The sequence below is a fragment of the Ips typographus genome, linkage group LG13 (assembly GCF_016097725.1).
Source record: "Ips typographus isolate SLU linkage group LG13, UJ_Ityp_2.0, whole genome shotgun sequence".
NCBI lineage: Eukaryota > Metazoa > Arthropoda > Insecta > Coleoptera > Curculionidae > Ips > Ips typographus.
In genome coordinates, this window is record NC_138434.1 from 733,943 (window position 1) to 744,680 (window position 10,738).

At 35.3% G+C, this 10,738-nt stretch overlaps 1 long non-coding RNA gene across 1 annotated transcript; it reads left to right on the forward strand.

Annotated features, from left to right (window-relative positions):
* Positions 1-8,884: 8,884 nt before the first annotated feature.
* Positions 8,885-10,687, forward strand: LOC145737353 (uncharacterized). The gene is made up of 2 exons (XR_014180357.1): positions 8,885-9,449; positions 10,423-10,687. It is a non-coding gene; the product is annotated as an uncharacterized LOC145737353 (long non-coding RNA).
* The last annotated feature ends 51 nt before the right edge of the window (positions 10,688-10,738 follow it).

A 10,738-nucleotide genomic window follows, 5' to 3' on the forward strand; every position in this document is an offset into this window, starting at 1 on the left:
GCAGTATCTCTTGCTTTCACATAAAAATATGAAAATAAAGTGATCAGTTTACATGGTGGAGAGACATCGAATGCTGGGTCATTCGATCTGTTCAAAGTAATTAAAGGAGTGCAAACAGGATGCACAAGAAATTTTTTCGCGAATCTTGTCAGTCCAGTTTAATTAACATTACGGCTTTAAGCACAAAACCTTGGAGAAGGTGTTACTGAAGGTAAATTGCAATTTTCAAATCGTCAACGACCTAAACCTAAATGCTTATCGAAACATACGGTCACACTTGGGTTCCTGTTAATGTAGCAGTTTTAATGTAAATTGTTTTTGATTTGGTATCCTCACCAAACACTGTATTATGCTTAAGTGTGATTGTGTTGTTTGTGCAAACATTTGCCCTAAATAGCTGTGTTTTTAGGCACTCATTAGCTTTTTCTTTAATTTTATGCTGGGTAAATTTACAAAAGGAAATAAATAAGCAATTTAAATCACAAAACCAAGAAGCAATAAGTTCTTAAAACACCAACAATTCTGTTATAAGTTAAAACACTGCTTTAGGATTTGATAGTCCCCAGGATACACATATTGCCTTTCCTTTCTTGCAAATTTTATGGAATAATTCTTGAAACGTTGGTATTGGGCTGTTAATGACTCGTTTGAATGCACCTTTCTGTGATGTTCTTTCCAGACAATTTAAATTGAATGTGGTTGTTGTTCCCAAGCCAAAGTTTGATTGGAACTTTCCGCCTTTGTTTACCACCAAATGTTGCAAGTTTTCCAGTTTGGTGAAGAAAAATCTTAAATTCTACGAAGGTCTCACCATAACAACACTAATTAATAAACTAAACAACCCTAAATTAAGTTTTTATTTCTTCTGTTCGTAGTTTTTGGGGTTTTTCAACTTTTTAAAATTCCTAACTTCAAAATGTTTAGCCGACTGTCAGTTCGGACTATGCTCTATGTTGCCACGTCTTCCACGAGCAGATGTGAACCTGGTGTATTGTTGGTTGCAGTAATAAACGGACCGATGATTATACAGATTTCGAAAAAAAATTTGAGGGGCGACCAATCAAGACTGCTAGAGCAAAAACACTTGAAAATCGTTACAGACATTTTACATCAAGTCGGCCTAAAATTTGAAGAAGATTCCAAAAAAATGTTTCATCCCATGGTTTGTTTGCTTAAATTTGGGACACCCTGTATGCTAATGGATTATCTAGGAAAAAAAACCACAATATAATTCCCTGAATTTTAATCGAATTGATTCCATACTTTATGGACACACTATAGATCTGTGACGTAGGAAAGATCCATGTGCCCCTATCTCTGTTCTGTTTATAGTAAGTTGAGTGAGACGGAATGCATGATATTATCAATTTTAATGAAACGTCAACCTCCTACGAAATTGAAGGGACTCTCACTACGTCACAGAAGATCGTGCCCGGCTCATTTTAACTTTTTTTTAAAACTTTTTCTAAAATTACTAGGAATGTAATAGTTTCAATGCATGTATTTTAAAGTTTTCATATTGGTAACCTTAAATTCCACTCCACTATGGTAGACGACCCCATTTTTGGGACACACACTGTATACAACATGTGTTATGTCACTTTATTTTTTATTGCCGCTAATCTAAATAACATGCGAATGCATGATTTTAGACGACTTTTTAGTTATTGCTTTTGATTCAGTAAAGTGAAAAGGATTTGGGACAAAGTCTAGACTAGACTGAATGGGAAATTCTAAGAAAGTTATGAAAGAAACCGTTCAGAGCGGTCGTTTTGTTCAAAATGGCCTTTTGCCTGGCCGGCCTTTCTTTGAAATCGATATCCTTGAGGAATTTCAAAAGTTTTGTTTTCCAGTTGATTATCCCACACGTATCGAACCAAAACGTATGCAAAATGGTTGCATATATCATCGAAAAGGACCTGGATATCCGGTTTTAGGGGATGTAGTGCAGATGGTGGGGGTCTGTTTTTCATTCAGGATGTGCTTTAAAATTCTTCTCTAACTCCTTCAGTTTTTTTTTTGTTAAACAGAACACTCTGATCATTTACCTACTAGCGTTTTTCTAGTAATTAACCTAAAATTTACCTGAAATGACATCTGCACATCCTCTGCAACACTTTACGACATCCTCAGATGTTCGGTAACCTATACATCCACCAACTTCCGCTTCCTTGTGCTGTTGGATTAAAAGCATATATTTGCCGGAACTGCTTTATATAAAAAGTTCTTTAGTTTAAAACGAATGAATAACCGTAATATTTCAATTTATTCCGGTACTGAAAAGAGACATGGATCTAGTTTTATTAGTTCATTTCGTCCTACGTGATTACACATTGCATCCACGGATTACCAACCTAATTAAAGGAATGCTTAATTCGTATTATGTCTAATTATTTAAGGACTCAAGTCTACATGTCTAGTAGCATTTCCGTGAATCTCAGTGGAATGAGTAGTTTGCGATTGTACCATGAGATTTTTGATTGGTCAAAACTTCCAACTAGAGATGGGGCAGAGGGAAAAAACAATATAAACCTTTAGGGTTTTTTCGAAAGAACCCTGATCTTTCAGGTTAACCCTACTTTATAGTGTGGTCAACTGTCAAAACGGTCTTGTTTTAGCCTCAAAACTAATGAAAAAGTAATACAAACTATAATACTTGACCTTAAATCTGAGTGAAAGTTGTATTACCTACAAATTGTTACATTATTCCTTTCCTCCCGAGTGAAAACCCATCTCTACTTCCAACACACTACAGAAACTCCATAAGTTTCCAAAACAATGCCTGGAAGCTTCCAAATGTTCTTAAACTAGCCTGGAAGTTGTCAAAAGATTTCAAACCTATCTAAAAGCTTCTGTATGATTCTAGAGCAGATTTCCAAATGCTTCTAAAGCAGTCCACCCTCAATATGCGCCTTCAACTCTCTAAAAACCTTCCAAATGCTTGTAAAGCAGCCTAGAAGCTTCTAAAAGCTTTGAGAACATTTTAAAACCTTCCAAATGCTTGTGAAGCAGCCTAGAAGCTTCCCAAGGCTTTGAGAACATTTTAAAACCTTCCAAATGCTTGTGAAGCAGCCTAGAAGCTTCCAAAGGCTTTGAGAACATTTTAAAACCTTCCAAATCCTTGTAAAGCAGCCTAGAAGCTTCCCAAGGCTTTGAGAACATTTTAAAACCTTCCAAATGCTTGTGAAGCAGCCTAGAAGCTTCCCAAGGCTTTGAGAACATTTTAAAACCTTCCAAATGCTTGTGAAGCAGCCTAGAAGCTTCCAAAGGCTTTGAAAACATTTTAAAAGCTTCCAAATGTTCTTCAACTAGTCTAGAAGCTTTCGAAAGGTTTCAAAGCTGTCTAAATGGTTTTGTGTGACTCTAGAACATTTTAAAAGCTTTCTCAGTCTTCTAAGCTTTCCAAATGCTTCTAAAGTAGTCCAGAACCTTCAATATGCGCCTTTAATTGTCTAGAAACCTTCCAAATGCTTGTGAAGCAGCCTAGAAGCTTCCAAATGCTCTTCAACTAGTCCAGAAACTCTCAAAAGATTTCAAAACAGCCCAAAAGCTTCTAGAGCAATTTAACAACTTCCAGAACCGTTAATGTGCTCATTGAACTATCCAGAAACCTTCCAAATTCTCCTAAAGTAGTTTAACAAGATTTCAGAACCTTCCAAAACACCAAAAGCTTTGAAAACAGTGTCTAGAGACGCTTTCAAATGCTCCTGAAGCAGCTTAGAAGCTTTTAAAACAGTCTAAAAGCTCTTTAACTAGTCTAGCAGCCTTTAACAGATTTCAAAACGGTTTAAAAGCGATTTTTGAGCAGTTTAAAAGCTTCCAATAATTTCTAGAACCGTCTAGAAGTTGCCAAAGGTTTCTGAAATGATGGTGGGTAAAGTAGTTTCTGTTTGGCCCAAAAAATCAGCAAATTGAAAGCTATTGTTAGATTTTTAACATTTAGGTTTAAAACCGTCCATCATTGCTGACGTCATAATTTAATTGACAGTTGACAAGTCGCCCGGATGGTTAAGCGGTTCTAATCCTAAGTATTAAAAATCCAACAATATTTGATAGCGGAAAAGCTGAGAGTGCCCAATTAAACGATAATTCGGTTATCTTAACAGTTAGAGCTCGAATCAGATGAGAAAAGGCCACCGCATCATCAATGACGCAGTTTTTAAAACTATTTCTTTCTCCTTCTACAGTTGCCGTCGCATTAGATATAATCAGAGGCGTCCTATTAAAATATTCCCGAAAATATATTGTTAAGCGGTCAAAAAGCCACTTGGCAACGTAGTACGGTTTTTACTTGGACACAATTAAAACAGATGCGGCAGCGGCCAGGGACATTTGGACCTTTTTATATGCTTTTACTAGCCGGCACTCTAAACGGTGTTGCCAAGTTTAAAAAAATGTAGTGGCGGACAGGGAGACTTAGGGGGTTAGGTTAGGTTCCGTTTTAGTCTGGTGTTTTGGTTGTATTGTTGATGGTCGCAGTTGAAGTTCACATAGTGTTATGAATAAAAAACGTTATTTTGTCAAAATGTCTTTCAAAAAGGTTGGAAAGAAAGGTGTTATCATATACAGCCAAGGCCGTGAAATCGTCAGTAACGTCTTACAATTTATGAAGAAAGAAGCAGAAGGAGTTTCCATTCCTTTGAAAAACTTGTTGTCTTTTATTTTCTTTATTAAAAACGACGAAAATGTTTCATTTTACTGATAAAATAATAGCACGCCACTGACTGGCTGCAACAACTTGGAAAGTAACGAGAGCAGCAATATTTAGAGCGAGACGTACAGAGATCGTGACATCATCGTTTGATGACGCCTGTGGCCTTTTCTTAGATGATTCGAGCTCTACAGGATGGTTCAATATATCAGTTTGTAGTCCTTTTGACCACTCTATATACTGGCATTAATACATCAAATAATTTCACTTACTTAAAACGTGTAATATATTTTATTAAATACACTGGAAATAACACTTGTGGGTATGTTTTTTTTGAAATTCAATATCTTGCAAATTTCAGTCAGTGACGTCAGATTTGAAAAAATTGAAAACTGAAACCATTTCCAGACGATTTTAATTGCATATTCAACTGGAGTGAAAAAACTTTTTACATTAAAGGCATTAAGACTGCTGTTTACCATGTGGACCAATTGAAAAAAATCGGTCTGTGAAAACAGAACCCCGACCATTCTCTGGTGAATTAAAGACAAAAACGACTCCCGAGTGGTACCCACTTTTTATTTAAGATAAACCAGGTAGTTGTGGCATTTTTTCCAACTTTTCAACGCTTAAAAACTCGAGGATATTTTATCTTCACTACGTGATGAGACAAAACAATCGCGAAGCTATCGTATTTCCTCTAAAACGTGACGAAGATGATATCTGATTTTGTTTTATCAACGTTATTAACCCTGGGATAACCCTCATCTTGAGTACCAGACGAGGGTGCAACGCCCTTTCTGGAATTATAGAAGCATTTAATGAAAAACATTTTTCTGAATACAACTCTGTATTCTGTGGGTAATTTACTGATCTCGAAAGCAGGTCTGTAATTTTTTAATTTGGTTTTTTCTTTGTATGGTTAACTGACCAAAATTATTTACCGTGTCTAAAAGATTTTTGACTCTAAAAACAAAGATATGTCATTAAAGTCGTATTTTCCTCGCTGTACTTTGCAGCGTTAACACTAAATTCCACTAGGTTAGGAATTTGTTTGAAGCTAATTTCAACCATAATGACATTTTATGTTTTAATACAATTTTTTTCGTATACAGTATGTCCATAAAGTATGGAATAAATTCGATTCAAATTCACAGGCGCATTTTTTGAAAAAATAATTAGATATACAGGGTGTCCCAAAATTCCGCTTTCATTGACATTTTCAAATGAGAACAGTAATTTTTTGTTGCATTTATGGATTCCTATGTCGATATTCAGCTGGTGTCTGGTTTATTGTTTTTTTTTCCTAGATAATCCATTAGTATACAGGGTGTCCCAAATTTAAGCAAAAAACCATAGGATGATCCATTTTTTATTTGATTTTTGGAATCTACGTCAAATTCTAGGCCTACTTGATGTAAAATGTCTGTATCGATCCTCAACTGTTTTTGCTCTAGCAGTCTTGATTGGTCGCCCCTCAAATCGAACAGAATTTAAGCATTTTCATGCACTTATCCAGAAAATCGTGAATAACTCGCTTATTTGAACCATCCTGTATATACGAGCCATATAACAAAAGAAAGCTAATGAATAGTGCTCTCACGTGACGTTGAGCAAACACGGCTATGTTTCCCGGCTCGGGCGCTAGAGGGCGTCAAAGTTAACATAGCTTTTTTGTAGTTTTTGCTAAATATCTCAGGAACGCTTCAAGTTAAAGGTGTGAAATTTTTACCACTTTTTACCTTGAAGGAATACAACTATTACCTTCAATGCCCTTTTTTGGTACCAGGCCCGTTTGTTCTTGAAAAATTAAAAACAAAAATTGTCAAATAATTTAAAGGGTGACTAAGAAAAAGTGCACGAAAATGCTCAAATTAGGAGTTTAATTAATAATAATAATAAAAAAATTATTAAATTTATCTTTTTAATTACTGTTTCTTATTATTATTGAGCACTATTTTCTCGAAAACAGCTGAATATCGGCATAGGATATGCTACATGAAAAACACCTAAAAGGTATATGAATAGAGACTTCTTGCACGTTTAACTATTACTAATTAGTACTATTGTTCAAGGCTATGAAAATAACGTTAACGAAGGCGATCTCACTTAACCTAATAGAGAATAGTGGGAGTGTTGTCTAGTTCACGAGTCCAGGTGTCAATTATGAATACTTGGGGACTTAATCATTCATTAAAGCTAATTAGATACTTTGGTATCGAAGCCTCTGGCGTTAACAGGTGGTTGTTTGCGCAACGAACAAAAAGAGGCAAACAAACAATCATCAGCGAAAACTTCTTCGCGGAATGGCCTTGTACTACGTAATTTTACGGTAAAAAGGTCAATAAACCGCAAACCTGGGTAAATGTCAGGCTCATTCACGGCAACCGGCCATTACGTCCGAGAATCTCAGGCAGGATATGGCGAATTATCCGATCGCTTGTCGATTTTAACGTGCAATCGATTCCAGATTCTGAAAAGTGACCCGGTTTGCGGAAATGTAGCGGTTTCTTCACGATGATGATGATGATGATGAAGAACTCGCTTCAGTTTAATTTTAGAAGATAGAGTGCATTGCACTTGGAACTTGTTACACTTGTTTGATGCTAATTTCACACAAAATGACATTTTAATGTTTTTTATGGATAATTAAAAAATACTGTGGAAAAATATACTTTTACCACCCTACTATTAAAACTGCAAAACCCTCTATAGTAGTGACTATAACCTTAAAACTTTAACAGAACCCTGTAAATTTAGTCGTCCATTTTGTCAATCTTACTGACGTGAACAGTTTGAAACCAAATTGGACCATAATGACACATATCACGATGGTTGAAACTTGCTTGAACTGTTCTCATAACAACTAAAATTCGTACTAAGCAAAATAGACCATAAGGACATTAATTTCGTCACTAAATAACCAAATAACAGTAATATTTACAGTAAAATCGCAATCGAATGACATTTGATTTGCACTGTTTGACATTTGGAAAGTCATGGCTCATTCGATTGGCAAATTTAATGTAATTACATCAAATGTCATTGAAACAGCATGTCAATCGAAAACGAAGTGAACGCAAGCAATTAGCGAGTATTTCGGTGCGTTTACATCTTCAAAATGTTTTTAGTTTGCCAAATCATTTATTATTGCATTGGACCCGACTGAAAACGAGACCAATTAACCTAATTTCGGTACAGAAAACATTCGGTTACTGCTCTAAAAGTTAGTCCAAGTGAATGACTCCATGAGTTGAATCCACAGCAGAAATATCAATTTTACAACGTCCCATGAATTAAAAACATGCAAAAATATACTATTTTTCAAATTTAAACTATAAATAAAACTTACCTTTTTAGGAAACTCTGTTGGCAATAGTATGACGTTGACGTACTAATTGAGGTTAGGTTGACTAGAGCTCTGCTGTACTTTATTAGAGATGTGGCTGTGTTGCCAAGATTAACAAAAACGATTTTCTAGTAATTATTTATTGACGTTAATCAAAATTGTTCTAGTCTGTATGTGAAACTAAACTGATAAATTTAACAATCTGTTAAAAGCTTAATGATATTACACGTGTTTTCCCTAGCAACAATTTTTGATAACCGTAGTAGTGAATGTGAATATCAATAATTTAAGCACAAACTTTCCACGAATCACGATAATGTACTTAAATATTGAATCTTCAGTCACGTTTGAAATGAATCATACGCTTGTACTGATAATTTAAGGGGAATAATTCTAGAACTTGTCTATATAATCAATTAACTAGACTGACCATCAGGGCCCCTATCGGGTAATTTACACTTTTCCAAATAAAAGGGTCGTCCCATCAATTGATTTTAATAAGTTTGGTCACGTTCTCAAAAATTAAACGCCGTTCATAATGGAATTCCTTGCGGTTGACCGCGGATCGTGGAAGAATCAATCCAATTTTGCCCGGTAGCAGAATGATAACAAACTTGATGATAATGCACACAGTGAATAATAACAATTTGCAGGCTTATCGTAATTTTTGCTTGCCGTGCAAGCTCAGTCACGTCAAACCAGTTTCTACATAACAAAAAGATGATAGGTCTGGGCATTGTTAGACAATCTAAAGGTTGATTGCTGGTGTCACCTAGTACTATTGCATTCGAATTCCTTTTAAATTGCTTTTAATGACCGTAAATTAAAAAATATTCCAACAAGGATGTTCAATATAAATCCAGTGTGGATGGTATAATCCAGAATCCATGCAAATTCCCATCAATTCTGGTAAACATATTCCCTTAGAGAAACAATCATTTTTTTTAATAGCGCCATAAACACAAGACAACAGGCTTCGTTCCCACGCTACTGTTTTTAAAGACAACCCAGACATCTGTCCGACATTGTACCCGATTTCTTATTCTTGTCGTGTTTTTCAGACATTCGTATGAATCTTTTTTTATTACCTTTTCCTGACTATACCATGCAATCAGTTTTCTTAATGCGTTCAATCTCTGAACTGTATGATAATGATTTAGAAGAGCAAATCAAATATTGCACAAGCTGGCAACCCTGCCAACAAATTGACGTTGACAGTTTGATTTTTGACTCTTTGACATTCAACCAGTTATTATAACCTTAAATATCGTTTTTTTTTTACTTCTTGCTTCTTGCACTGTTTTTTTGTTCTTTTTTTCCTAAAATACACGTTTTTCTGTTAAATTGTGTAATGTGTTTGCGAGTGGCAACTGTGACGGTTGGATTAGCATTGGTTTTAAGCCCTTTTACGAAGAAAACCTTCTCTGTTGGATGGCTTAAGAATTCAAAGTATGTATGTTATTTTACTTGTTTTGTAAAGGTTAGTAATCAAAACTAGGGGAGTACATTATTGTTAAGTCTACATGTGCCTACAGCTACAACACAGTGGCAAATTTTGTAATTAATCAAAAACTTCTTGCTCATTTTAGGCCAATCACAATCTACCAACAGTGCTGTTTTTTTCGCAAATACTGCACATGTGGACTCAACATTTAGATACAAAATTGTTTGCTTTGCAATTACATACATTTTTATCAACATTACGTGCATCATGTGACCTTCAAATCGCCTGCAATGTTTAGGTCACGTGTCCTTGTAAATCACACCGGCCATACGTTGCCGAACCTAACTTTTCGTTTCTTGTTATTACAGATGTTACATAAGTTTGAATTAATTCAGTAAGCATATACACAGAACCACAGTGTATATTTGTTGCTAGGAAGATTCAAGGTTGATTATTGATATTCTACAAACATATCCAAAGACAATCTGTAGCTTTGTAATAATGCAAACACTAAATTATAGGTTAAGAGTACCATAAAGTGGGTTTCGGTTTGGGATCATGGGAACCACACCATATGAGCAACCTTGGAGCATTAAGTCCCATACAGTTTAAGAGTCTAAGGTATCGGCAGCAGCTGAATGCCCTTTTTCTACCTAATTGAAAACGTGGCTTATGTTACATCGTAAATTATGGCGTTTTTAAGTTTTATAGGCCTTTCAAGTGGTTTCAAACAATATTTGAGGCTGTAAAACCTCATTGTGGTACTAATTGGAGTTTTATGGGCCCGTATAAATAACAGAACCCAAATGGAGTGGGTTCTATACTACTTGCAAAGTAGATCATAGGATATCCTTTATTATGCGATCAATTACAAAGAAATAAATTATTGGTTAAGACTGTGTGAAAAGAAAGTTGCAACAAGAATTGTGATATTAATTAATCATACCGTTTCCTGCTATTACTATGTATATTTTACAGATTTGTGAAAATTGCAGAATACTGATACAGTCCAGACCAAGTGTATTAGCGGTTACGTCATCATGAAGGTACCACAACCCAAAGCATCATAAATCAACAAAGATAAGATTTATTGTGGTTATTTATAGCTTCAGGAAGCCAGTGTTGACGCGTGAAATCTGTCAAAGTGAACTTTTGATACATTTTGAAATCTAAATGTCACCTGACTAGTAATTACCCCTTGTACTGACTGTAGCATGCAACCAACATGATTACGTCATTTCAATTTACTTTGATTTTTGCCATAGAACAGTTTTGAAATCTTAGTAGAATTGCC